This window comes from Dipodomys merriami, unplaced genomic scaffold (assembly GCF_024711535.1).
Source record: "Dipodomys merriami isolate MVZ:Mamm:240054 unplaced genomic scaffold, mDipMer1.0.p SCAF_1780, whole genome shotgun sequence".
Classification (NCBI taxonomy): Eukaryota; Metazoa; Chordata; class Mammalia; order Rodentia; family Heteromyidae; genus Dipodomys; species Dipodomys merriami.
In genome coordinates, this window is record NW_027203138.1 from 65,385 (window position 1) to 92,991 (window position 27,607).

The 27,607-nt window shown below is 45.8% G+C and overlaps 1 long non-coding RNA gene across 1 annotated transcript; it reads right to left on the reverse strand.

The window, feature by feature from the left end:
• Window positions 1–150: 150 nt before the first annotated feature.
• LOC138829888 (uncharacterized) lies at window positions 151–26,098 on the reverse strand. Its single transcript, XR_011372767.1, has 3 exons — window positions 25,808–26,098; window positions 20,667–20,822; window positions 151–1,315 (listed from the first exon to the last, which is right to left on the reverse strand). It is a non-coding gene; the product is annotated as an uncharacterized lncRNA (long non-coding RNA).
• Between the last annotated feature and the right edge of the window lie 1,509 nt (window positions 26,099–27,607).

The window sequence follows — 27,607 nt, forward strand, 5'->3', positions numbered from 1 at the left end:
ATCCATCATTGACATGGGCAGAAGTGAGCCTCCCCAGTCTCCCCCAAGTTTCTCCATCCAGTCAAGTTGACCAAACAATCAGGGCTAGGACTTCTCAAGCCCTATCACTGGGAGAGGAGGGAGGGGACGTGGGAGTGGTGATGAGGAGGATAGAGAAGAGGGTTTACAAAAAATGGTGTTCAGTAGACAGAAGTGGAGGAAAAGTCCTGGAAACATTTTATTAAGAATTAGGAGACAAAACCTATAGATTCAGAGGCAAGTCAATGACAGACTGGTGGGAAGTTAGGGGGCAGAGGGTCTGCAGGTCTGGAGTCCCAGGCACTGAGCACAGGGGCAGGAAGGCAGGACATCATGTCTAGGGGCATGGGCCAAGATGGACACTGCAGTCCAGAGTGAAACTGCTCTAGGCCTCCCTGAGAAGGCAAGGAGAGGAGTCTATTCTACACAGCTCTCCACCACATGGAAAACATGCGTGTGAGCAGCTCAGGCAGCCAAAGCCATGTCCCACCCCACTTGAGATGGAGGACTGCTGGGGATCTATGGAGGACTCTTCCAAATGCAGCCCCGAAGGCCAGCACGGCAGCTGCGTCCCAGCCAGGGTGCCCTGCTAAGCCTTTTCCATAAGAGCTATTGGTCCATTTGGCTGTCCTCAATGTATTACTCGGTATGTATTGATAGCACAATTGTCAGCCCAGCAAACATTTCCCATTTTAATAGTTCACATGAGATGCTTCATTATTGATCTTACAGCACTAAATAAAAATCTCCTTTGTCAAGGGAACATGAAATGGCTTTTAATGGACACAGCCAAATACCTGCTACTAGTTATGGGAAGAAAAATAATCAACCTGATAGAGGAGATTTGGCTTGGGGATTTTCTGGCCTTTTGGTGACACTGGATATTCCTTCCCCAGCCGACCATCCAAAGGCTGACTCTCAGTGAGAGGAGAAAGAGGAGCCATTGGCCCGAACTTTGCAATGTGCAGGTGGAATGTTTTCTATGCCTCATCTTCCATAGGTCCCCCCACCTCCGTTACAGCCCCAAATGCATGATTCTATCCCCAATAAAAGCAGCTAGGCACTGCAGACATTAACTTCTCACTCAGCCAAAATCTGTTAGTGGATGGTTCCAGGATAGATCCTTCCACTCCTTGGGTTTAGAGCTCTGAGTCCCTATCTCTGTTGTCCTCTTAATTTGATCAACTGGTGCATTAGGACTGCAACCAGACATCTCTGCCATCCCTTTATGTCATCTTCTTCATCTGGGAAGCATGAATAGGGTCCAAAGGCTCCTGGGTTGAAAGCTTGCTGCCATCTGGAGATGAGAGAAATGATTGGGTCATAGAGGTTCTGATTCCACCTATGGGCTCATCCACCAGACATCATAGCTGAATGAACTGTCAGGAGGCAGGGCCTTGATAAGTGATTGGATTGTGAGGGCTCTGACTCTACCAATGGGTTCATCCATCCAGGATGTCACAGCTGGGTGGGATCTGGCTCCTACTTGAAAAACAGGGATCAGGAGGCTCACAATTTAAAGCTAGCTCAGATACACACACACACACACAATTGCAATCAATAAGCAGGTTGTAGTGGCAGCTATGCATGTGGGAGTATCATACAAATAGGAAGTTCACACCAGCCCTGGCAACATGAGACCCTATTTCAAAAGTAAACACCCCATCCTTAACCTAAGCAGTAAGAACTGGGACATGGCTCAAGTAGAGCATCTGCTGAGCAGGCGAGGCCCTGTTCAAATCCTAGTACCACCACAATATAATAATAATAACTTAAGGTACCCTTGGAAAGTCTTGATCGATGTATGTTCTTCCTGGACATCTCCCCTGGGCTCCTCACTGAGGATAGGGGACAGCTTGATTTTTTGAGAAGGGATTAAGAGTTGTGCAATCTCCCTGGCCTTACTAACAAAAGACACTGAGCAGATAAATTTTACAGCAATCAATCTCACCATTAACAAGTGGTAGCCATTTATCTCCATGATAAATCTCATCATTATAAATTGTTTCTACTCCTTATGGAGCTGTTGAGTCATAACTCAGAGCTGAGGCTACATGTGGGACTTACATAGGGCAACAACGGTCCTGGCACCTTATTTCCAAATGGAAGAAACCTGCCAAGGACTCTGGAACTTTACAAATGCAAATAGACCCCCTGAGGCAGGAGAGATGCAGAAACAAGGAAATCGTATCATTTTTAATGAATATTAAAAGTGTCAAACTCAGAAATCAGAAGAAAAAGTAGTTAGTACCCTTCTACCAACTCCATTAAGATGTCAAAACACAGCCAGGGCACCTGTGACTCACACCTGTAATCCCAGCTACTCAGCAGGCTTTAATATGAGGATCACGGTTTGAAGCCAGCCCAGGCAGGAAAGTCCATGAGACACTTATCTCTAATTAACCACCAAAAAGCTGAAAGTAGAACTGTGCCTCAAGTGGTAGAGCATCATCCTTGACCAAATGAAAAAAAAATAACTAAGGGGCAGCACCCAGGCCTTGTGTTCAAGCACCAGGACTGGCACAAAGAAGGAGGAAGAAGAGGAAGAGGACAAAGAGCAGGAGAAGGGAGGTGAGGAGGAGGAGGAAAGCTCCAGTGACTGAGGGATCCTGTATAGTTCAGACCAGAGGCAGGCTCAGCTGACTCCCTGACAGAAGGATGTTTCAGACTTTCATAAGTAGCCCAGACTGTCCTAGAACTCTTGATCTTCCTGCCTCAGCCTTGCAAGTGCTAGGATTTCTGGTGAGTGCTATCAAGCACAGACCTGCCTCCCCCCCCTCTTCCTCAGGATGGGTCACCATAAGCAGTGAGACAGGCTGAGCCCATTCTAGCACCATCAGCAAGTGGCTCCGTGAGCTCCCAGGGAGGAGAAAGGATAAAGTATGAAGGTCACTTTGGACCCTGGATCTCCCAAGGTCACACAGTGCTTAAACCAGAGTCAGGGCCCCCCAACCACAGCACCAGGAGCCCCACATTCCATAGGGCCACTAGTTCCTCTGAGCCAAATAAAGACATGTAGCGAAGGGCAGAAAAGGGATGTCTGTGTCAGGTAATGGATAATGACAGCTCTTCTGTATGTCTTCGGCCATCTTTGGAGAGAGATGTTTGCTTTAGGTTCAACAGAAAGAATCAGGCCGGGAGGAGAGGAGGCAAGCAGAGGCAAAGCAGGGCCTGGTCACCAGTACGTTCAGAACTGGCCAAAGGTGGCTTCAGAAGTGGACTGACAGTTCGTGGTCTTAGGAGAGGTCAGGTGGTGATCCATGGTCTCAAGAGGGGTCAGGTGATGAGCAGCTGCACCTGGCTCTTCGGATGTGAGGAGCCAGGGCCCTGCTGGTCATTGTGAAGGATGATGCCTACCAACTGCCATGGCCACGGTGCTCCAGAATCTATACCCACTGTCACTCCATGGCCACACTCTCCTAACTCCTGACCCACTGCCATGGGTCAGTCAGAGCACTTCTGATTCCCCAAAAGGTGACCATCTTCCTTGATAGCTGTTTGCGGCCATGGGCTCTGACCACCAAGCTCACCCCAGTCTCAGCCCCCCTGTGTGACCCTGGTTCCCATCACCAACCCCTGCACATGGAGTTTCTTCTGGGCAGAGCTCACCCCTTCTCCCCGGGCAGTGGCTCCGAGGACCCCATCCGGGCACAATGGATACACTAAGCAGACACCGAAATGCATGGGCTGGTTTTCCACAGACCTCATTTATCCTAATGGAGCACTAATAACTATGTTTTAAATGTGAATACTGTACTATGTGTCTCCATTAGCTTGCTGTGAGCAGCGAGCAAATGAAGGACAGGATTTCAGGGCATAGAAGGATGGGGAGTAGAGGAAGAAGGAAGCCCCCTGGTGGGGGAGGGAGAGTCTCAAGAGAGCAACTTGGAAAATTCCTGGGTTTCATTACTCTAACCTCGGGGCCTCAAGGACCTCCTGTCCTTACAGGAACTGCCAGTCTCAGCAAGTTCTCCAGCTGCTGTTTCTTGAAAGTGCATCTTAATACCAAAAATGTCCCTTAGCAGGGCTAAGAACACAGAGGTCTCCAGGGGCCCATTCACTCACCCGCTGGCTTGGGGCTGGGGGGGCGGGGAGGGTGCTGTTTCATCTCTGCTATTGCATTAAAGCAGGTAGAAAAGAAAACGGTGGCAAAGAGTGGACCTCTGTTCTGTCTAACTGTGTGTGTGTATATGATTGCTCCCCACCCCATCACCCCAAGCAAAGCTTCATTACTTAGTGGGGATAAAAAAAAAAAAAGCTAGATCAACCTAAAAATAGTCAATAATTACTTTGCAAATGGTTTCAGAGAGCAATTATGCCATTAGTCCAAGTGCCTTTGACTTCAACGAGTTCTCTCAGGCTCTCCACACTGGGAAAGGAGGCTCCAGAGGAGCATAAATGAGTGGCAGGAGACCACAGCATGACTGCCATCCCTACGTACATACACAGGGGCACAACATCCTGCAGAATCCCCCATGGGAAGGAGACCAGCAGTGGCTCCAAGTGACAGCCCAGTAGGGGTCTCAGCCCCTGGGAATATCTGGCCACAGGACAAAGAAGGTGCCATAGGTGCCCTGCCCCCAACACAACTCTTCCATCATCCAGTAACTGGTCTTGGCTGTTCCCACAAACTGAAGCTCAAATACGCACATATATATGTGTATATATATACATAAATATGTATATGGCACATACATATATATGTAGATATATATGCATATATCCTGTAATTTTGCAATTCCAGCCACTAGGGTGGTGGAGTTAGGAATTTGGCTCTCCTGAGACATAGACAGACACTGACACTGCTCACTGCTCACTGCCCCCAGAGCTCGGCACATGTGGCAGGATGGGAGGGATCCAAGCAGATGTTCACCCCCTGCATCATGGGCAGGGAGTTTGTTACATGGAGTACCAACTGTTGAATGTTGGGTGCTACAATCATAGTATCTATTTATGTGGTAATCTCCAATCATGCATCTACCTAATCAGTGCAAATAAGGTGGCACAACCACACTACCTTGGCTACTAAGATGGGAGCCTATCACCACCAATCCATCCACCCACCCATTGATTGGTTTGGGCTAGCTGTCCTCTGGAAACCAGTGTTTTACACCCCAGATCCAAACCACAAGAGCTCCACTCCAAATAAAGGGACACGGTGAGGGGCATGTAAAGGACAATTCTTCCATGGTGGCGATGGGGTGGAAAACAGCTTGGGCACATCATCAGCTATTTTTGGGGTACAGACATTTGCCTTCAGTTAAATAAGGAGACTTTGGCTGGGAATGTGGCTTAGTGGTAGGGTGCTTGCCTAGCATGCATGAAGCCCTGGGCTTGATTCCTCAGTACCACATACACAGAAAAAAACAAAAGCAGTGCTGTGGCTCAAGTTATAGTACACTAGCAAAAGAAGCTCCAGGACAGTGCCCAGGCCCTGAGTTCAAGCCCCAAGACTGGCAAAAAATAAAAAATAAGGAGACTTGAGGACAAAGGTATGCCAAGTTAAAATGGCCACCAGTCCCTGTGTGGCCTAGGTGGTGATCATTCTGGTCCTTGTTTCTGGTGGATTCTGGAGAGGCATGATGGCTGTCTCAGCTGGTCAGGATGAGCATATCCTGTGTCCTGTGGGGTGATCTGTCCTGAGGAGCTCTGCTGGCCCTCAGTGGTGGCTTCATCCCTTGTCAAATTATCAAATTGTCTGGTCCTTCCTGAACCCTAAAGTGATTGCAAAGCAATGGCTGGAAAAATGGTTCAGAGCAGAGACACATACAACATGAGTTAGAGGTATGAGACTCTGCCCCCACTTTTAGTTCATTTGTGGGCCCAACAAAAGTGGCTTTGAAGCAACTGTCACTTGATGCACAATGAGAATTAGTCATTTTTCTTTTTTCTTTTTGGCTGGTCCTTGGGCTTGAACTCAGAGCCTGGGTGCTATCCCTTCACTTTTTTTGCTCAAGGTTAGTGTTCTACCACCTGAGCCACAGCTTCACTTCTGGCTTTTAGGTGGTTATTTGGAGATAAGAACTTCATGGATTTACTTGCCCAGGATGGCTTCGAACTTCGATCCTCAGATCTCAGCCTCCTGCATAGCTAGGATTACAGGGCACCAGGGCGAGCAGAATCACACACACACACACACACACACACACACACACACACACACACACATTTAAATGGGCTTGTCTGAAATGTTTTGCGGGCCATACTGAGGTTGTACTTAGGGCCTCATGCCACACCCAAGCTCTCTTCACTCCAATTATCTTTGAGATGGGGTCTCAACCAATCAGCTGGCCTGTCATAGTCAGTGGCCCAGGCCATGCAGGCCACTTCCCAAACTCCTGAAAACCTCCTTTAACCCTCCACGGACACCATCTGAGGGCTTCCTATACCGAAGAAACTGATCCTTTCTCTCTCAGCTGCACATTTGAGTGATCAAGCTGAGCAGGACTCAACTTCCCACAGCTCCATGGAAGGCAGCCTGGGAGACTACTTCCCACCAGTGGCCTCAGAGGGGCCCTGAAGCAGCAATGCCCTTCTGGCCACACCCCCACACAAACCCCTCTGAGAATGTCTCTTTCCCCTCCCTGTCAAAATCCTCCTGGGGCTTCACAGGAAAACCCTCCAGGGGCTTGACTTGTCAGTGTGAGCTATAATCCCAGGCAGGCCTGGAGTCTAAGCTAAATTGCTCGTGCCACTGTGATGATGAACTCATTCTGCAGGGAATTGGAAATCAATTTTTGTCATCATCCAACAGAGTTCCTTTATCAAGCAGTTCCTGATAATGCAACCGACAAGGAGCTGAAGGGAAACATGGAAATGGGGGGAGGGGCGGGAGGAAACAAGCCTCCGTGTGTGTACATGTGTGTGCATGAACTGTATGTGTGTTTGTGTCTGTGCACATGTGTATATGGATGTATATATGCTCATGTGCATGTGTGCATGCTTGTGTGTGCATACATGTGTTTGCGTGTGCTTGCATGTTGTATGTGTGTATCCCAAAACACACCCTGATCCAATGCTATCCCATGTGCTCCTCATTCTCCCATCTGTAACATAAGACCTGAGGCAATTGGCCTACAGGATGAAAGGTTTCTTTTTGTTCTGGCCCACTTGGCCCTGTTGCTTTGGGTTGTGGAGGGGTAGAACACCTGGTGGAGATCACCAGGTGGGGCAAAATGGCTTCACCCCCACTGGAGACAGACAGAGGAAAAGCAGGGCCAGGCCCCTAACAGCCCCTGCCCGGCCAAGTTTCAATGACCTCACTTCCTCCCTGTGGACCACGCCCCCATTAGCCTTCCTTCTCTAGGCCACACCCCTATGGCCTTACTTTCTTCTCTAGACCCCAATGCTCTTACTTCCTCCCTCTAGGCCACGACTCAAATGCATGGGGTCTCTAGGCCACTTTTCCAATACCATCACTTCCGCCTCTAGGCCGTGCCTCTTACAGGTTCCACTGCCTGCCCATGGTGTGGGGCTGCTGGCCAAGCTGTCAGCCCTGGGCCTTTTCGGGACTGGGACTCAGGCCTTGCCCAGACTCCCCAAGGGGCACCTGGGTCTTGTGGCCCACGCCCAGCCCACCGCAGAGCTGGTGTCTGGAAGCCAGCTGGGCTGCCTTGGCAAGCATCTACGCCCCATGCCCCACTGCTCCTGGGAAGCGGGGCAGGGCTGGACGCCAACTGTCTGGGCCCATATCATTTCAACTATCAGCTGAGAACCCTGAAGCCCAAGGCCAAGACATCAGCCAGGGTCAGCCAGGCTAGGAGCTGCAGGGACAGTGCCCAGGCGCTGAGTTCAAGCCTCAGGACTCGTCCCCATCCCTCTGTGCCCACAACTAATCTTCCCTAAGGTTCATTAGCTGCTGCACTTGTTACACAATCCTCGTAGAACTGTGCTCATAGTAGGTCTGCAAGGAATATCCATGACTCAATAAAGAAGAGACCAGGCTGCAAAAATAAAAAATAGCAATACACACAGGGCCAGGGCCAGCCTTGGCTGTTCCACCCACACACCCACACCCACACACCCACCCACCCACCCACCCACCCACCTACCCACACACACACACACACCCACACCCACACACACACCCACCCACACACGCACACGCACACGCACACGCACACGCACACGCACGGCTAAGCCTTCCAGCCTCCTGAAGCAAAATTTGTAACCCAATAATGTCAGCCCCAACAGGGGGGATGAATTTGATCCAGGAAAAATACCATCCCTGGCAACCCTGAAGAATATTAAGGTCTTAACAGCCCGCGGTTTAGAATTGTCTTGAAAGGCAAGCTGGAAATAATTACACACCTGTTACTCAAAACTCAGCAGTAAAAAGGAATTTACATGAGTGCATAAATTACCTTCCCAGCGATATAAATAGGATATAGGATTTGAGTGCAGGCTGAGATTTCCCAGGATGTCAAGCAGCTGGGGCCCATCCCCCAGGCACCAGAGGACCTCAGCTGAGGGGGGATCTAAAGGCCACTGTCACCAGCCCTGCTGGAAGGTTCCATGGCTCCACAGACCACCCTTGGAGAGGAGTGCTGGCCCCGAAAGTCCAGCCTGAGCTTGGCAGAGAACAAAGCAGTCTTCTTCCCTCTCCTCCAGTCTCCCTTGGACAGAGATTCCCCCAGGGTTTTTTACAGCTCTATGTTCACATTATCTACACTTCCCTTACGGATGCTGGGGACTGTTTCCTGTGGTTCGAGCTACCATGATGATACATGAGGTGGGCTGGTTTAGAAGACATGGAAGTTTCTTTCTCCAGCATTCAAGGTCAAGGGCAAACTTGCTGCACCAGGCCATGGCAGAAGATGCCAGATCAGAGAGCAGGACCTAGGTGAACCTCAACCTCAGGAGCCCTCCTGCCATACCTGACCAACTCTGTTCCATTAATCCACACCACAGACCCACTCTCCTCACTTGGGATTCAGTTCCCACCTTCAAACCTCAGCCATGACACCAACTGCCACTGGTCTGACTCGTGGCAAGCATGGACCAAGCAGTTTGGAATCCCAGACTGTCTTTGCAGGAGCTTTGGAGTCTGCAGAGGCATTTCCACTGGCCCTCCTTGGGTCTGCAGGAAGCATTCCCATTGGTCCTCCTTGGGTCTGCAGGAGAAATGCCCATTGGCCCTCCATGGGTGAACAAGAGGTATTCCCATTGGCCCACCTTGGGTCTGCAGAGGCATTCTTATTGGCTCCTCTTGGGCACACACCCACCTCCTGGACCACTCTTTTTATTGTTTGTTTGTTTATGTGGTGCTGAGGAATGGAACCCAGGGCTCATGCAGGCTAGGCAAGTACTCTACCACTGAGCCACCTTCCCAGTCCCCAATCACTCTTGAGAGGGGCTGGAGTGCTGTGATTGGCTGGGCTTAGGTCACATGCCCCTCACTGGTGATGCTGGTGACGGGAAGAATGGTTTTGTGCCACCACAAAGGTGAAGAAAGGGGACAGGACAACACCCAGAGGAAATGGGGCTGGGCCAGAGGCAATGGTGAAGCCAGGTGTTCGGGGCATCAGTGAAGAAGGCAGCACAGGCCTCTACCCTGTGGCTGGGTCCTTCCCCCTGCCATGGCCACAACCTGGGGCCTGCCTGGTCTGAGGCAGCCAGTCTCTCTCCCAGGGAGCCTGGTGAGTCAGAGAGTAGCCCTGAGCTTGGGCAGGGGGTTTGACCTTCAGCAGATCCTCAGGATGCCCCGGGACAGAGCCACTTGGAAGGCCATCCAGGTAAGCCCAAGGCCCTGTATGCATTGCCAGTGGAAGGGCAGACCGTGGTGTGAACTTCCTGGGAAGCTCTGCACAGAGCTGGGGGCCTGTGAGCTGGGTCCAAAGGGGCAGACTGGACGTCTTAGTAGGGGTTACTTACAGAGCAGGAGACAGCTATGAGCCCCTAGCCTGTACCACCCAGAGAGTCATCACGAGGACCCTGGAAGACAGACACACATATACTACTACCCCTAAATTCTCCTGTGACTCTGTCTTTAACAGAATCTAGGTCAGAGCACCACCTAGTGTCAAGCCCGCAGAGTAGCTGCAGGTGGAATATGGGATGGCCTGCTTGCACCCTGCTTGCTGTCACCCAGGATCCAGCCAAGGGAAGGAGGTCTTGTGTGCTGCAGTTCACCTGGTCCAACAGCTAAGTAATGACTTGCTACAAGATGGTGTTACTCCAACTCCAGCAAGGACAGGACCTATACACCTAGAGATCAGTGCTGTGACCTGGAGCTCAGCACTCCTCATGGATAAACAAACCCCTAAGGGTTCACCTAGCCTCACAGAACAACCTCTCTGGGAAGAGAAGGCTGGATGGTGAATCCAAATTCAGAGGTGCAAGATAAGCAGAGCTTAGTTAAGGTCATGCCAAGGACATGACTGCAGTGAGTCTAGATTCCTTCCTGAAACCCATCTGCAAAAGGGGAGAGGGGCTGAGCACATCAGGGCACACCTGTCATCCCATTTACAGAGAAGACATAGGTAGAAGGATCTCAGTCGGAGGCTGACACTGGGCAAAATTGCAAGGACTTTCTGAAAAAGTATCTATAGCAGCTGGGCACTGGTGGTTCAAGCTTTCCATTCTAGCCAATCAGGAAGCTGAGATCTGAGGATCACGTTTCAAAGCCAGTCCGGGCAGGAAAGTCCGTGAGCTCTTAACTCCAATGAAACAACAGGAAGCCAGAAGTGGTGCTGTAGCTCAAGTGGTAGAGTGCTCACCTTGAGCTGAATAGCTGAAGGACAATCCCCATGCCCAGAGTTCAAGCCCCACAACTGACCAAAAAAAAAAAAAAACTTAATTAAAACTGTTGCTGGTGTGCCAGTGCTTCCTGCCACCATCCCCAGCCTTCACCCCACCAGTCCCTAGAGAGATACCAATTATCTCCCCGGAGGATGTGAAGTGTTCAACACGCTCTCTCCTAAATGACACGAATCTTTAACATATTATACCTAAAAAATAAATTCATATAGCACTTTTCTGAGAAAAAGAAATGCTCCAAGTTTGGATGGATGGATGGATGGATGGATGGATGGATGGATGGATGGATGGATGGATGGATGGATGGATTGTGGACAGATGGAGGATGAATTGATGCATGAACGGATGGTAAAGAGGAGGATAAGGGATGGAGGGTAGAAAGATGGATGATAGATGAATTGAGTGGGTGAATGGATGGATGGGTGGATTGTGGATGGATGAGCATGGATGATAGATGGATAGATTGGGTGGGTGGATGGATGATGTGTAGATATTGGATGGGTGAATGGATTATGGATGACTGATGAGTAAATGGGATTGGATTAATGATGGATGGATGGGTGGATGGACAGATGGTGGAGAGATGGATGAGGGATGGATGGGTAGATAGATGGATGATGGATGGATGAATTGACGGGTGGTAGATGGAAATATATTTGGTCTTTGCTCCTCTTAGCACAGAACTTCAAAAATCTTCTTTAAGAAGATATTAAAGTGAATCATGTTTTGATGGTGAGATTCTTACTAAGCCATCTTGACAGGATTCTTGCTATATCTGGGTGATGTAAGGATGAGCAAACCACCTGGAGAGACTTCAGAAAAGCCCCTAAACTTTGGTGCCATTGGGTTATTATGGGGGAGCACTGCCACCTAGTGTCCAAAGAGGTGAAGAGCAGGAGCCTGAAGAGACCATGAAATGGTCAAAGCAGGGTGGTGGCCCCACCAAAAAATCTAATGATACACTTCTTGCCATGTTGTGTGTGTGTGTGTGTGTGTGTGTGTGTGTGTGTGTGTGTGTGTGTGTGTGTGTGTGTGTGAGTTCTGAGCCATGAATTCAGGGCATGGGTGCTGTTCCTGAGCTTTTGTGTTCAAGACTAGTGCTCTACCACTCAGTCCACAGCTCCACTTTCAGCTTCTTTGGGTGGCTAATTGCAGAAGAGTCTCACAGACGTTCCTGCCCAGGCTGGCTTTGAAAAGTGATCCTCAGATCTCAGCATCCTGAGTAGCAAGGATGACAGAAATGAACCTTGCTTTTGCCACCTTTTAATATTTGCAATTGGTTACATTTTTTATTTACTTTGTTAATTTAGAGGTGATATACAGTGGGATTACATTTACATTCACCAGGTAATAAATACATTTCCTTACATAGAGTATCATCTGTTTCCCTCATCCTCTCCCATTCCCTCTCTTCTATCTGCACCCACGAGTTGCATAGTTGGCTTTCATCCATGTTTAGTACACTCCACTGCCACACTTTTTCACCCTTTTCCCTCAGATTCTATGCCCTCCCCTCCCTTTCCACAGATGTTCATGTGAATACACTATCTATAAGGTAAAGAACACAGAGTCATCATATAAATAAAAAAACTAAGAAAAAAGATAGTTATTTCCATATCTTTGGAGTTCATTTCAGTATGTGTATTATATAAATAAAAAGAGGTGCTTGGGTATTTGAGACTAATAGATTATAGGAGAATTATTTCATAGTCTATGAGATCTGGTTCTATTAAATATTGACCCATGTATCTTACAATAAATATATATTTTAAAAATGACCCATGGCAGCTTTAGAATGTCCTTGTTTGTGATCATTTAGGTAAATGCCCAAAAGTGGGATTGCTGGGTCATAGGGAAGCTCTATGTGGAATCTTTTGAGGAACCTCCATACTGCTTTCCAAAGTGGTTGAACAAGTTTACACCAGACCAACAATGCAGTAAGGTTCCCTTCTGTCCACATCCCTCCAGCATCTGTTGTTATTAAAGTTCCTGATTATAGCCATTTTAACTGGGGTGAGGTAGACGAGCAGAAAAGATCAGAAAAGTTGATGTTATGCAAAATGACTCCAAGATAAGGATTCAAATGTTTTTTTTTTTCCTTTCTTGGGATTGTTACATAAGATGAGTTCTTTATTGCTTTGTACGTCCCTCCCCCACAGTATAACCCCTGCTTTCACTCTATTTGATGTTGGTATAATTTGTGAAGAGGAAAGGAAAAAACAAATCATTTAACTCTGGATACAGGAGGACCCACTGCTACAATGATATGTACAAGTCGTTATGTTGAAAAATGAACTTTACAACTTTGGCTGGTGTGGGGGTGGGGGAGTAGGGGTGTGGGGGTAAGTAGGGATGGGAAGGGGAAAAAGGAGGAGGCAACAATTCTTGATAAGAAATGTACTCGTTACCCTGCCCATGTAATTGTAACCCCTCTGTACAGCATTTTCACAATAATTTTAAAAATGACCCATGGTTTGCCTCATTTGTAAGAACTACAATATGTCTATGATATTCTGTAACAAGCTCTCAATACCCCAAATTGCTAAGTGCATAGGACCACATATAATGAAACATAACAACATGAACTCCAGGAATCAGAAAGAAGAGGCTCTTTTCATATCTTGTATGTAGTTATTATTTTTTTCCTCTTATAGTTTTCTGTACCTTGTGTCTTTTATATAAATTTATTCATTCTTTGGAAAAGAAAGGGAATCACAGAAAAAGCAGGACAAAGGATGAAGTAATGCAACATTAATACTCACTTGGCACTAAGTTGGAAATGAACCTTACAACTGTGGGGAAGGGGACTAGGGATGGGTAACATGGAGAAATAGGGATGGGTTAACACTATTTAAAAACAAATGTATCCATTACCTTACTTATGTAAGTGTATACCCCAGATCATCATCTTTTCAATAAAGATAAAAAATTTAAAAAATGTTTTCCTAAAAAGTCAATTCAGCCAAAGGACACTGGATGGAATCTGCACAAGTTAAAGTAACAAGATTATTGCATGCCAAATTCAGTGCCAGAGTTCTTTTTTTTTGGGGGGGGGTCCGGTCGTGGGGCCTGAACTCTGGGCCTGGGCGCTGTCCCTCAGCTCTTCAGCTCAAGGCTAGCACTCTACCACTTGAGCCACAGCACCCCTTCCGGCTTTTTTCTTTTTGCGTATGTGGTGCTGAGGAATCGAACCCAGGGCCTCTGGCATGCAAGGCAAGCGCTCTACCACTGAGCCACCTTCCCAGCCCTCAGTGCCAGAGTTCTAACAGGCACTAAGTATCCTGGTGCCAGTGGCTCACACCTTTAATCCTAGCTACTCAGGAAGCTAAAATCTGAGGATCACCATTCAAAGTCAGCCTGAGCAGGAAAGTCCATGAGACTCTTATCTCCCAAAAAACACCAGAAAATGGGAAGTGGCACTGTGGCTCAAGTGGCAGAGCCCTACCCTTGAGCTGAAGAGTTTGGGTCAATGAGGCCCAGAGTTCAAGCCCCACCACTGACAAAAAGAAAAAAAAAAAAAGAAAACTGGTACTAAATAAATACTAGAGCCCCTAATTCCTTTGAGGTCCTTTGATACCCTCTTGTTACATGCGATCTTTGGGGAATGATACTGTTTTCCAAAACAGTGGCTCATGGGTCATCGGAATCAAAATCATATGAAAAGCTTGTAAAATGAACATTGTCTCAGTCCCAGACAAGAGATGCATTTGTCTGTATCTAGAGAAATAACCTCTCTGTAACAGTCTGGATCTTAGACTCCCTCTGCGTTCCATTACTTCTGGTTGGAGCTGTACTGCAAAAGATGCTACTCGCTGAGCAAGCCATTAAGAACAGTGTCTTCAAATTCACACATTATGGCTGTCCTCATGAGCTACACTCATATGACTGAGATTTCAGAGGCCAGAGAATGACTAAGATACAAAAGCAAAAACTTTTGGCAGGAAAAACTCATAAATACACAAAGTCCTCTACAGACAGACAACAGGAAAAGCTGGAAGTGGGAATACTGGGTAAGGCCTTGGTCCTTACACACCTTACACAAGAGACCAACACAAAACTGAGGCTAGGAAGCACTGCTCTGACAGTTCAAATCAGCAGTTTACAAGAAGTGGCACTGTGGCTCAAGTAGTAGATTGCTAGCCTTGCACAGGACAAGCTGAGGGACAGCGCCCATGCCCAGAGTTCAAGCCACATGATCGCCAAAGAAAAAAAATCCTCTGTTTACTCACACAAAATGAGATGCTACTTTTTTTTTTTTTTTTGTGGCTCAAGCGGTAGAGTGCTTGCTTTGAGCTGAAGAGTTGAAGGACAGTGCCCAGGCCCAGAGTTCAAGCGCCACAACCAACAACAACAACAACAAAAAAGAAGAAGACCACTGAGGTTAAAAGTCGATATAGAAGCCCAGCAATGGTGGCTCACACCTTATATAATCCTAGCTACTCAGGAGGCTGAGATCTGAGGATCACAGTTCAAAGCCAGCCCGAGCAGGTAAATCCGTGAGACTCTTATCTCCAATAAACCACTAGAAAACAGGAAGTGGTGCTGTGGCTCAAGTGGTAGAGCTTTTGCCTTGTGCTGAAGAGCACAGGGACAGCTCTCAAGCCCAGAGTTCAAGCCCCATGACCAAACAAAAAAAATCTATAGAAAGAATTATCAAATGTGATTATAGACCAGGCACTGATGGCTCACACCTATAATCCTAGCTACTTAGGAGGCTGAGATCTTAGGATCATGTTCAAAGTTAGCCCAGGCATAAAAGTCACCAGAAGACTTTTATCTCCAATTAACCACTCAAAAGCCAAAAGTGGCACCATGTTAAAGTGGTAGAGGACTAGCTTTGAGGCAAAGAGCTCAACGACAGCACCTAGGCCCTGAGTTCAAACCCCACTACCAAATAATTATAATAATAATAATAATAACCATAACCTAAATTGCTAACAAAAAGCAATATTGCTTTACAAACACTCATCTGAGCCAGGCACCGGTGGTTCACTTCTGTAGTCCTAACTACGTAGGAGCCTGAGGTCTGATAATAATAGTTCAAAGCAAGCCCCACAAGGAAGGTCTCTGAGATGCTTATCTCCAATTAACCACCTAAAAACTAGAAGTGAAACTCTGCCTCAAAGTGGTAGAGTACTGGCCTTGAACAAAAAAGCTCAGGAACAGTTCCCAGGTCCTGAGTTCAAGACATGACCAATGACCAATGGAAAAAGAAAAGAAAAGAAAGCACGAGAGACAGAAGGGTAGGGAGGAAGGGAGGGAGTCAGGAAGGGAGGGAGGGAAGGAGAGAGGGAGGGAGGGAGGGAAGGAAGGGAAGAAGGAAGAAGGAAGGGAGGGAGGGAGGGAGGGAGGGAGAAAAATCTCATCTAAGCATTTTAAACATATAAATTTAATCTTCTTTCTTTGCCAGTTCTAGGACTTGAACTCAGGGCATGTGCACTGTCGCTGAGCTTCTTTTGCTCAAGGATAATACTCTATCACATGAACCACAGTACGACTTCTGGCTTTTTCGTTTATATGGTACCTGCTGAGGGATCAAACCTAGGGCTTCATGCATGGTAGGCAAACACTCAACCATTAAGCCACAGTCCCAGCCTCATAAATTCAATCTTTTTAACACTGCTAGATAGATACCTGTTAGAGAGATACCATTATGACCCTGATTTACAAATCAGGAAAATAAGGTCATTTGCCCTACTTAACAGGACTAATATTAGACAAATTGAATTCATACTTCACAGTTTGGCTCCATGATATGTCATTTTAACCTATAATGCCTTTCTGGAAGAAAAGAAATAATTAAAGGAAATAAAAGTAGACATTCTGAAGAAAATAATTCAATGTGTGTTCAATGCTGAAAAATATCAGACAATGGAGTTGGGAGAGACCCTCCAGCCAGGTGCCAGTGACACACACTAAATCCTAGCTATTCAGGAGGTTAAGATCCAGATCATCAAGGTTTGAAGCCAGCGTGGGGAGGAAAGTCCTAGAGACAACATCTCCAAAATAGCCAGAAAAAAGCCAGTCTGGAGGCATGGCTCAAGCAGCAGAATGCCAGCTAAGCATGCATAAGGACTTGAATTCAAACCTCAGCACAGATAACAGTTCCTCTAATGAGAACTGTTTAAACTCCAAGTCTCATTCAAGCCAGGCATCCTCCCACTTAAGCTATACCATAGATGGGATCACAGATATGCACCACCATGCCAGGCTTATTGACTAAAAAGGAGTGGCACTGTGGCTCAAGTGATAGAGTGCTAGCCTTGAGATGAAGAGCTGAGGGACAGCGCCCAAGTCCAGAGTTTAGGCCCCACTACTGGACTCAAAAAAAAAAAAAAAAAAAAAAAAAAAGAATCAACTCAACAAGAGAAAGAACATGTCAACATAAAGATTGGGGGGAGGGGTATGGTCATGGGCCTTGAACTCAGGACCTAGGCATTGTCCCTGAGCTTTTTGTGCTCAAGGCTAGAACTCTACCACTTTGAGCCACAGCTCCACTTGCAGTTTTCTGGTGCCTTATTGGAGTTATCTCATGGCTTTTCCTGTCCAGGCTGGCTTCCAATCATGATCATCAGATCTCAGCCTCCCAAATTGCTAGGATCACAGGTGTGAGCCACAGGCCCCCTGCTGACATAAGAATTGTATCAAATGTTCATAGAAGTCAAAAGTGGAAACAAAGCAGAGGCCTGGTGGCTCACACCTGTAATCCTAGCTACTCAGGAGGCTGAGATTTAAGGATCGCTGTTCAAAGCCAGCCCCAGTAGGAAAGTCCATGAAACTCTTATCTCCAATAAGCCACCAGAAAACCGAAAGTGGTGCTGTAGCTCAAGTGGTAGAGCAAGCTTAAGAGTTGACGGACAGTGCTCAGGCCCAGAGTTCAAGCCCCATAATTGACAAAAAAAAAAAAAAAAGTGGAAACAACTCAAACACCTACTAACTACTGAATAGATAACCAAAATGTAGTATATCCATACCATAGAATGTTCAGCAATAAAAAGAAGTAACATTTTAGCCGGGCGCTGGTGGCTCACGCCTGTAATCCTAGCTACTCAGGAGGCTGAGATCTGAGGATCGCGGTTCAAAGCCAGCCCGGGCAGGAAAGACTGTGAGACTCCTATCTCCAATAAACCACCAGAAAACCGGAAGTGGCGCTGTAGCTCAAGTGGTAGAGCGCTCGCCTTGAGCTGAAGAGCTGAGGGACAGCGCCCAGGCCCAGAGTTCAAGCCCCATGACCGACAAAAAAAAAAAAGAAAAAAAAGAAGTAACATTTTGATACAGGCTACAACATGATAAAGCTCAAGAATATGTCCAGTGAAAGAAGACAAATACTACATATTCCATGATATGAATTAGAATCTGTTAAAAGACAAATGTATATGTTACTGGTAGTTTAAATAATTTTTTTTCAAATTCTAGAATTATGAAGAATACTGTAGCCACTAATAATATGAAAGATTTCTAGTCATTTTCCCTTTCCTAACTAAAAAAGAATGAAACTAATGTGAACTATTGTACCATTAATATATTAATACTTTTGTAGGAAAAAGTCTGGACAAATATTTCCCAAAATATTATTGGCAGTAAACTCTAAGAAGTAGGATTACATTCAAACATGTATACCATCTAGATCTATCCTTGCCAAATTAAGTATGAGAAAAGACTATCCCCTCCCAACCCTCATGATGCTTCTGCAGTTTGTATCTGCCATTACTGTGGTTTAAACTCAGGGCCTTTCAGCATCCCTCAGCAATCTCCTCCTCACACTGGTAATATATTACTTGAGCCATACCTCTGCTTCCAGCTTTTTGCTGGTTAACTGGGCGGGGTAGGGGGAGGTTGGGAAGGTATGGGAAGGGGAAACAAAGGAGGAGGCTACAATGCTTGATAAGAAATGTACTCATTGCCGGGCGCTGGTGGCTCACGCCTGTAATCCTAGCTAGTCAGGAGGCTGAGATCTGAGGATCGAGGTTCAAAGCCAGCCCTTGCAGGAGAGACTGTGAGACTCTTATCTCCAATAAACCACCAAAAAACTGGAAGTGGCACTGTAGCTCAAGTGGTAGAGCGCTCGCCTTGAGGTGAAGAGCTGAGGGACAGCGCCCAGGCCCAGAGTTCAAGCCCCATGACCGACAAAAAAATAAAAAGAAATGTACTCATTATCTTGCCCATGTAATTGTAATTCCTCTATACAGTGTTTACAGAATAAATTTAAAACAAATAAAGAATATAAATAAATAAACGTCTCATGGATTTGACTTCCCAAGCTGACTCTGAACCACATTTATCAGATCTCAGCCTCTTGAGTAGCTAAGATAATAGACATTAGCCACTTGCACCTGGCTTGTAGAATATCTTTTTTAAAAGATTTTATTTATTTATTTATTTGTTTGTTTGTTTGTTTGTTTGTTTGTTTGTTTTCGGTCATGGGCCTGAACTCTGGGCCTGGGCCCTGTCCCTGAGCTCTTCAGTTCAAAGCTAGCACTTTACCATTTGAGCCCCAGCGCCACTTCTGGCTTTTTTCTGCTTATGTGGTGCTGAGGAATCGAACCCAGGGCCTCATGAATGCAAGGCAAGCAATATACTGCTTAGCCACCTTCCCAGGCCCTAGAATATCTTTTAAATAAATTATTTTGAAAACAGAATTAAATATACAGAATATAATCCCCAATTATTTTAGATTTAGCAGAATTTTTCTGTTATGTGACTATAAAAGTTCTACATAGCCAGGTGCCAGTGGCTCACGCCTGTAATCCTAGCTACTCAGGAGGCTGAGATCTGAGAATCCACGGTTCAAATCCAGTGCAGACAAGAAAGTCCATGACACTCTTATCTCCAATTAACCACCAAAAAAACAGAAGTGGTGCTGTGGTTCAAGTGGTGGAGCACTAGTCTTGAGCTGAAGAGCTGAGGGACAGCGCCCAGGCCCAGAGTTCAAAGTCCCACGACTGACAAAAAAAAGTTCTACATATATAGGTTCAATTTCTGTACTTACCTTTTTTAAAACTATATTTAATAGAAAGTTAAATTCTCCTCAAGGGCCCAGTTTTGTAATACCTTAGAATACTGTACTCCACCTACCATAGGTGAATGAACTAAAATTAATCACCTTACTCAAAGGTATAAAGGAATCTATGATACAAAAAAGATGAAGCAAGCTGGGCGCTGATGGCTCACACCTGTAATCCTTGCTATTCAGGAGGCTGAGATCTGAGGATCTCGGTTCAAAGCCAGCCAAGCAGGAAAGTCCATGAGACTCTTACCTCCAATAAACCTCCAGAAAACTAGAAGTGGTGCTGTGGCTCAAGTGGTAGAGCATTAGCCTTGAGCTGAAGAGGTGAGGGACAGCACCCAGGCCCAGAGTTCAAGCCCCATGGCCAACAGAAAAAAAAATCTCATTCTACCTTCAAATGATGCAATTAAATGCATCTTCTCAAAATGTAAACTGAGAGATAAAGTACAAGAGCAATTAACAGTAGAGCTAAAACTAAAAGAATGCTTAAGCAGAAGCAATTAGGGCTACTGAGATGAACAAGAGAAATTAGAATCACAGACATTATGGCAAAATGAAATAATGGCCAAACCCAAGTGGAAATAAGCAGAGACACAAGTAAAAGATTTAGAGTAATGGAAAAGAACAACCAAAGCTCTAGTCTCAGGACAAACTTCACATACACAGAGTTAATAAAGTTCACAAAGAAGCATAATAATCCCTATAGAATCTCTGGACCCAGAGCTATGTTTATAAGCCATCATCCTGTTTGCTCCATTTCAAGATATTTTTACTTCCTTTATGCTTCCATCAAAATTCTTCCAATTAGCTCTGACAGTCACAATTACTTGTTCCTTGCAACGAATAGCATTTTTCAACTAAAAAAAAGAGACTGGAGGCTTACCTTTGAGTATCACCAGTGGCACTATTTGAAGAGTTTACACTCATGGTAAGTCTTGCAACTCCTTAAAAATACCCCACTGTTTCTTAATGATATAGTTCTTTATTGGCGATTGAAATTGTTCAAGATGTCTGTGTTACAGGTTAGGTGGACTAAAGTCTGTTAATATAATAAACAATACAACAGCAAGTTTATATTTGAATCCTGAAAGAACTGATTATTTTCCTTTGGATCTATAGGCTGGTTGCTAATTTTTTTTAAATTATTGTATAACAAACAAGGGATTTTTTATTTTTTTTTATTTATTTTTTTTTTTGGTCCGGTCGTGGGGACTGAACTCTGGGCCTGGACACTGTCCCTCAGCTTTTTCAGCTCAAGGCTAGCGCTCTACCACCTGAGCCACAGCACCACTTCCAGCTTTTTACTTTTTGCTTACGTGGGGCTGAGGAATCGAACCCAGGGCCTCATGTATGCAAGGCAAGCGCTCTACCACTGAGCCACCTTCCCAGCCCCACAAGGGATTTTTTCAAAGAAGGGTTTATTTTTATAAAGCAGCAGGCACTGGTGGCTCACACCTGTAATCCTAGCTAATCAGGAGGCTGAGATCTGAAGATAAAAATTCAAAGCCATCCTGGGCAACAAAGTCCATGTGACTTTTTTTTTGGTCGTGGGGCCTGAATTCTGGGCCTGGGCGCTGTCCCTCAGCTCTTCAGCTCAAAGCGAGCACCCTACTACTTGAGCCATGGCGCCACTTCTGGCTTTTTCTGCTTATGTTGTGTTGAGGAATCAAACCCAGGGCCTCATGCATGTGAGGCAAGCACTCTACCATTGAGCCAACTTCCCAGTCCCATGAGAATCTTTTATCTCCAAATAACTACCAGAAAAACTGGAAGTAGCACTGTGGCTCAAAGAGGGAGAGCACTAGCCTTGACCAAAAGAGTTCAGGGACAGCACCCAGTACCCAAGGTTAAGCCCCACAATGGACCAAAAAAAGCATTGGAAGCAAAAATGACGAAAACATTAAAAAAAAAACCCACAAACATGATCCTTCTTGAAAGAACAGGTATTTACTTTTAATATTTTATAAGAAAAGTTATCCAAAAAATAATAATTGTGGAAAAATAATAACAAATTATGTTTGAACTTGGAAATGGAATATGTAGTACCCAACTGCAGGACAGATAATTCTATTTCTTTTAAAAAAAAAAAAAAAAACAAGCAGCTACTCCTAATGAAGTTTTTTGTTTTGTTTTGTTGGTTCTGGTCCTGAAGCTAAAACTCAAGGCCTGAGTTTTTGGGCTCAAGGTTAGCACTCTACCACTTGACGCACAGCTGCACTTCCAGCCGTTTTAGTGGTTAATTGTAGATGAGTAACAAGTCTCCTGGCTGGATTTGAACCAAGAGAGTCAGATCTCAACCTCAGGAATTGCTAAGATTACAGGCATTAGTCACCTACTCCCTCTGCCCAACCAGATAGTTGTAAAACTATATTGCAACTGAAAAGTCCAAACCACTCCCAAATAAAAGGTCCAATGGTGATTTGTGGTTTCTTTTATTCAGCGTTCCTCAATAGAAATTAAAAAAAAAAAACATGAAAAAGAAATAAAACAAAAAGGGGCTGGGAAGGTGGCTCAGTGGTAGAGCACTTGCCTTGCATGCATGAGACCCTGGGTTCTGTTCCTCAGAACCACATAAGCAAAATGAAAAAAGCTGGAAGTGGCGCTGTGGATCAAGTAGTAGAGCACTAGCCTTGAGCTAAAGAGCTGAGGGCCAGCTCTTCCGGTCGTGGGGCCTGAACTCTGGGCCTGGGCACTGTCCCTCAGCTCTTCAGCTCAAGGCTCGTGCTCTACCACTTGAGCCACAGCGCCACTTCCATCTTTTTTCATTTTGCTTATGTGGTGCTGAGAAATCGAACCCAGGGCCTCAGGGATGCAAAGCAAGTGCTCTACCACTGAGCCACCTTCCTAGCCCTAAAAATTTTTTTGAAAAGCTAACAATCCAATAAAATATACAATTTAAAATGCCCCCTTTTTTTTTTAATTCAGCAAGTCCTGGGAAAGAAAACTACAGTTATCTCTCTCGACAGGTAAACTCTCACTGATAAACAAAAATAAAAAACAAAAGCAAGAAAATTCAGCTGACACTGGTGGCTCACTGATAAGAGGACAATTAAAATTTAAAACCATCCTGGTCAGAAGTCTTTGAGACTGCATCTCAAAAAAATAATAATAAATGAAAGATTGAAATTGGGGCTATGTCCATTTTACTATATGGGCCATGTCCATTTTAATATGCTAACTGCTAATTCTGCTTCTGTAAACCTGCTTGCGCTAACACTGACTCTTCCCCTCCCAGAAATAAGTTAAAAAGTTACAAAGTCCAGATGCAGGCCGGCCCAGGGACAGGGTCTGCAAACATAGATATGTTCTTCTAACGCCCTGTTTAGAAACTCTCAGCAAGGGGGCTCAAAATAAAGACCATCTGGTGAGCCCAGCAAACTAGGGAGCCTGTAACTATGTGGACTCCCCTCCAGAGAAGCCTCCCCCCCCCCTTAGGGAACCAACTAGTTTTCAACAAGTGTTACAAAACTTCCTGTGCAGAGCTGAGCCAATCCTGGGGAGCCTGGGGTCTTATGCTAATCCTGTGGTTTTTGTCTTTAAAAGTGCCTGTAACCTCTGCTCGGGGCTTCCAGTCTGCCTTCGACAGGGAGACCGTTTGCACAAACGCCTAATAAAATCCTCTTGCTTGTTGCATCTGCTGGTTTGGAGTCTTGGTTCTTGGGGTGCCCTCCCGTTGAAGAAAGCATCCCAGTGAGTCTGGGGTCTTTCAATTAAAAAAACAGCAAAAAAGGTAGGGCCAAGGCTCAAGTGGTAGAGGTCCATATATGAACAAGAAAGCTAAGTAAGAGCAACAGGCCCTGAGTTCAAGCCCAATACCAACATAGAAAAGAACAATAATGATTAACTCTCTTGATCATAGAGATATCTCTATAAAAATCTTTTTTACTAATGTGTACAAAAGGCCTTCTTCATAAATTACCTTTTAATAATATAATCTACGGTAATTTTCAAAGGCCTTCTTGCAAAAAGATAAAAGGAAGAAGGAGCCAGGTGCTGGTGGCTCACGCCTGTAATCCTAGCTACTCAGGAGGCTGAATAGTTCAAAGCCAGCCTGGTCAGGAAAGGCCATGAGACTCTTATCTCCAATAAACATACAGAAAACAAGACGTAGCGCTGTAGCTCAAGTGGTATAGTACTCGCCTTGAGGGGCAGTGCCCAAGCCCAGAGTGCAAGCCCCACAACTGACAAAAGAAAAAAAAAAGGAAGAAGGAAAGAGAACTTGTCACTTGCTTTAGCCTGCCTACTTCCTAGAAACCTCTTCTATAGGAGATACTTCAACTTATATAGAGCCAATTTACCTTACTTCAGTATTAAGGAATCTCTGGGTAAATATACTAAACAGAGAGAAAATAATTCACAGCATCCAAATATATGCAAATACTAATAAACCACGAGAACGTCTATTCACAGAAATCTAATATTCTAAGAAGACAATGGGTTTTTGTTATTAATTTTTTTTCATTTTTATCTTCTAATGATTCTACAAAAGGGTTATAGTTTTACATGTACATTTGTTTGTACACTGAGTCTTGATCAGTCACCCCTCCCATCACTCTGTACTACCAACCCACCCATCCAGCAGCCATATCAAGTTCCTGTCCTTCAGTTTTTATTACTTAACCTAGAACTCTGAAAAACATTATTCCTGATTAAGAAAGGGAACAGGTAAAACTTGAAGTGATTTGTTGAAGGGGAAAGAAATAATGAAATAATTATTGACATTTTGAACGTACAAAGACATCCTGAAGGGGCTGGGAAGGTGACTTGGCCATAGAGTGCTTGCCTCACATGCATGAGGCCCTGGGTTCGATTTCTCAGCAACACATAAACAGAAAAGGCTAGAAGTGGCATTGTGGCTCAAGTGGTAGAAAGCCCTAGCCTTGAGCTGAAGAGCTCAGAACAGCGCACTGGCCTGGAGCTCAAGTATCATGGCCAACAAAAAGAAAAAAGAAAAAAATACATCCTGAAGACTAAAAAGAGGAACAAAATACCAGTGTGCTCTGTCTCTGCTCCCACTAAGCAAGCCTCAGAAAGGACCACTGGGGATTTAAAAAAATTATTCAAATAAAGAGACTAAGGAGAAGACACAACACAGTACCAAGAACTAAGTCTCCAGGCTGGGAAGGTGGCTCATTGGTAGAGCGCTTGCCTTGCATGCATGAGGCCCTGGGGTTCAATTCCTAAGCACCACATAAGCAGAAAACGCTGGAATTGGCTCTGTGGCTCAAGTGCTAGAGTACTAGCCTTGAGCTGAAGAGCTGAGGGACAGTGACCAGGCCTAGGGTTCATGCCCCACAACCTGAAAAAAAAAAAAAGTAAAGTCTACCACAAACACAAAATGTTCAAGAGTAATAGACTAATAAAATAGTTTGGCCTAAAAACGTGAAATATCAGCCAAAAGGTCAAAAGGCTGACAAATGAATGACAAATGATGAGGAATGAACGAATGAGTGAATGGCGTGGCTATGCCCCTAGGGGCTGACTGTGGGGAGGCGGAGTCCTACCTGCTCTTCTCTTCCTAGGATGCTCCTCCGAGATCTAGCTGCAGTGGGCCAGGACTGGCTGGGAAGGCTTGTCCCGGCTAACGATGGGGCCCCGTAGCGGCCCAAACCAGCCCGGGGACCCCCGTTCCCCCCACGGCTCCGCTCCACACCTCCCGTCCCAGTCGAACCCTTTACCTCTGGGGGCGTTGTGGTCCAGAGGTCCTTAGACCCCAGAGGCAGCTCCCAGCCTCCGAGTAGGAGGCCCCAAATGAAAACTGTTGGAACCTGAGGGCCTCTAGGAGCCTGGAGAGGGAGGGGGAATACCCCGCCCCCCGCAGCCCCCACTTCTGGGGGCTGAGCAAAGAAGGAACTTCCCTCACACACAGCTCCTAGGACTTTCTCGGGCCTTCCAGGCTATGCCCAAGTCTCACGTCCCGCCCCCCCACCAGCCGTGGGGCCTGCCCTCTGCTCCCGCCGCCTGCCACCAGCCTCTAGCTTCCCGCTTCCCGCTGCCCAGTGCGGGCAGCTCCAGGATACGTACTCGGAGAATGCCGGGCTCTGATTGGGAGAGCTCACCCGCTTCAGCTTTGCCTTCGCCTAGACAGGCGCATGCACTGTTGCTGTGGAGGGGAAAGGAGAGGGAGGAGGCACCGATGCACCTGCACAAGGTGCGCACGAGTGATCCGGCACTAGGCTCTCCTCCTCCCCAAGCCTGCCTTCATGCTCACACTGCCTTGGCTCCGCAGGGGGTTCTCGGGTCACAGAGACTCCTGATCCTAATGGGAGCGCAGCTTCCCGCTCCTCAGCCCTTTTGCCAGCCTACTGAGTAAACATCACCGAAGCCAGAACCCAGCTCCTGCACCTTTACCCCAGCAGGCGAGCCTGGGGGCGCCCCAAACCCCACCCCAGTGCTGGGGGGGGGCGCAGGACCTCCAGGGACTTCTCTGGGGGGCTGCTGCATAGGTGGCTGCATTTCTCTCGCTCTAGTCCCCTCCTCCCATCCTCTTTGTATCCCAGTTTGGGGTGGGGAGATCAAAGGGGTTGGGAGCATGCAGGTGGATTCAGTGCATCTGTTGGTGCTCCTGTTATAAATAGTGTGTAACAGATCTCGATCTCTCTCGTATACACACACCTAGATAATGTGTACAGTACTCTGATTTCTCTTGTTAGCTGCTTCACAATCTGCCGCTGCTTTGGGGAGATTGGAAAACCAAATCCTCTTTTGTTCCTTGGCTTTTGAAAGCCTATTCCCCAATGAACAATGCAAATTGGCAGGATTTTGATTAATGATTGTATGCTCCTTTCCAAAAAGGTGTTTAACACAAAAAAAGCCTTTTATGTTAAACTATTCCGTGTCGATTGTCTTCAACCTGAAAGCAAGGTGTAGGGGTCGACTTTCCCCAGCTCTCCCTCTGGAGAGGCAATGGTCATAAATGCAAATATAAGTTGAGATTAAAACCTCCTTGATTCTTGTGTCTCTGAAATCTTAATTGGTTTGAGTTTAGTCATTTAGATTTAAAAGGAAGATTGTCTGTTTCCTAATACTTTGGCTAGAAAAAGGATAATTGCTTCAAAAGAAAGAGGCTTAAGGAAAGAAAAAAGAATTAACCTGCTCCAACATTTACAAAAATAATGGAAAAATACATAAAGCTAGTAACAGTAGAGCTTTTTACAAGCTCTAAATAATATTTTGTAATTTCTTATGTAAGTTTTAATAGCATTATAAAAATGTGTAGCAAGAACAAATGGTAAATGTACATTTTTAAATGAAAAATTAGTTCAGGGCTGGGAATGTGACTTAGTGGCAGAGTACTTGCCTAGCATACATGAAGCCCTGGGTTTGCTACCTCAGTCCCACAAAAACGGAAAAAGCCAAAAATGGTGCTCTGGCTCAAGTGGTAGAGTGCCATCCTTGAACAAAAGAAGCTCAGGGACAGTGCCCAGGCCCTGAGTTCAAGCCCCAGGACTTGCAAAAAAAAGACAAGGAATGAAGGAAGGAAGAAGGGTGGGTATAATGTGAAAGCTTGAAATCTGTTTATTCAATCATTTAGTATCTACAGAATACAGAGTATATACCCAACATGGAGAGACCTAATAGAAATACTAAAGAGAAATGTTTATATCAAGCCTGAACTCCTACAAAGAATTTATAGAGAACTTTCAATTTTATCAGGGAAGACACTTATAGACTCAAAGAAACTGGAAGAAAGACATGGAAGATACAGATATAAACACAAAAAACAGCAGGAGGCTGTAAAAGAAGTAGAAACTGTGTGCATGAGGGGACAAAGAGGAGTGAGACCAGATGGAAAAATAATGCAAAACCCATTCACATGACCTT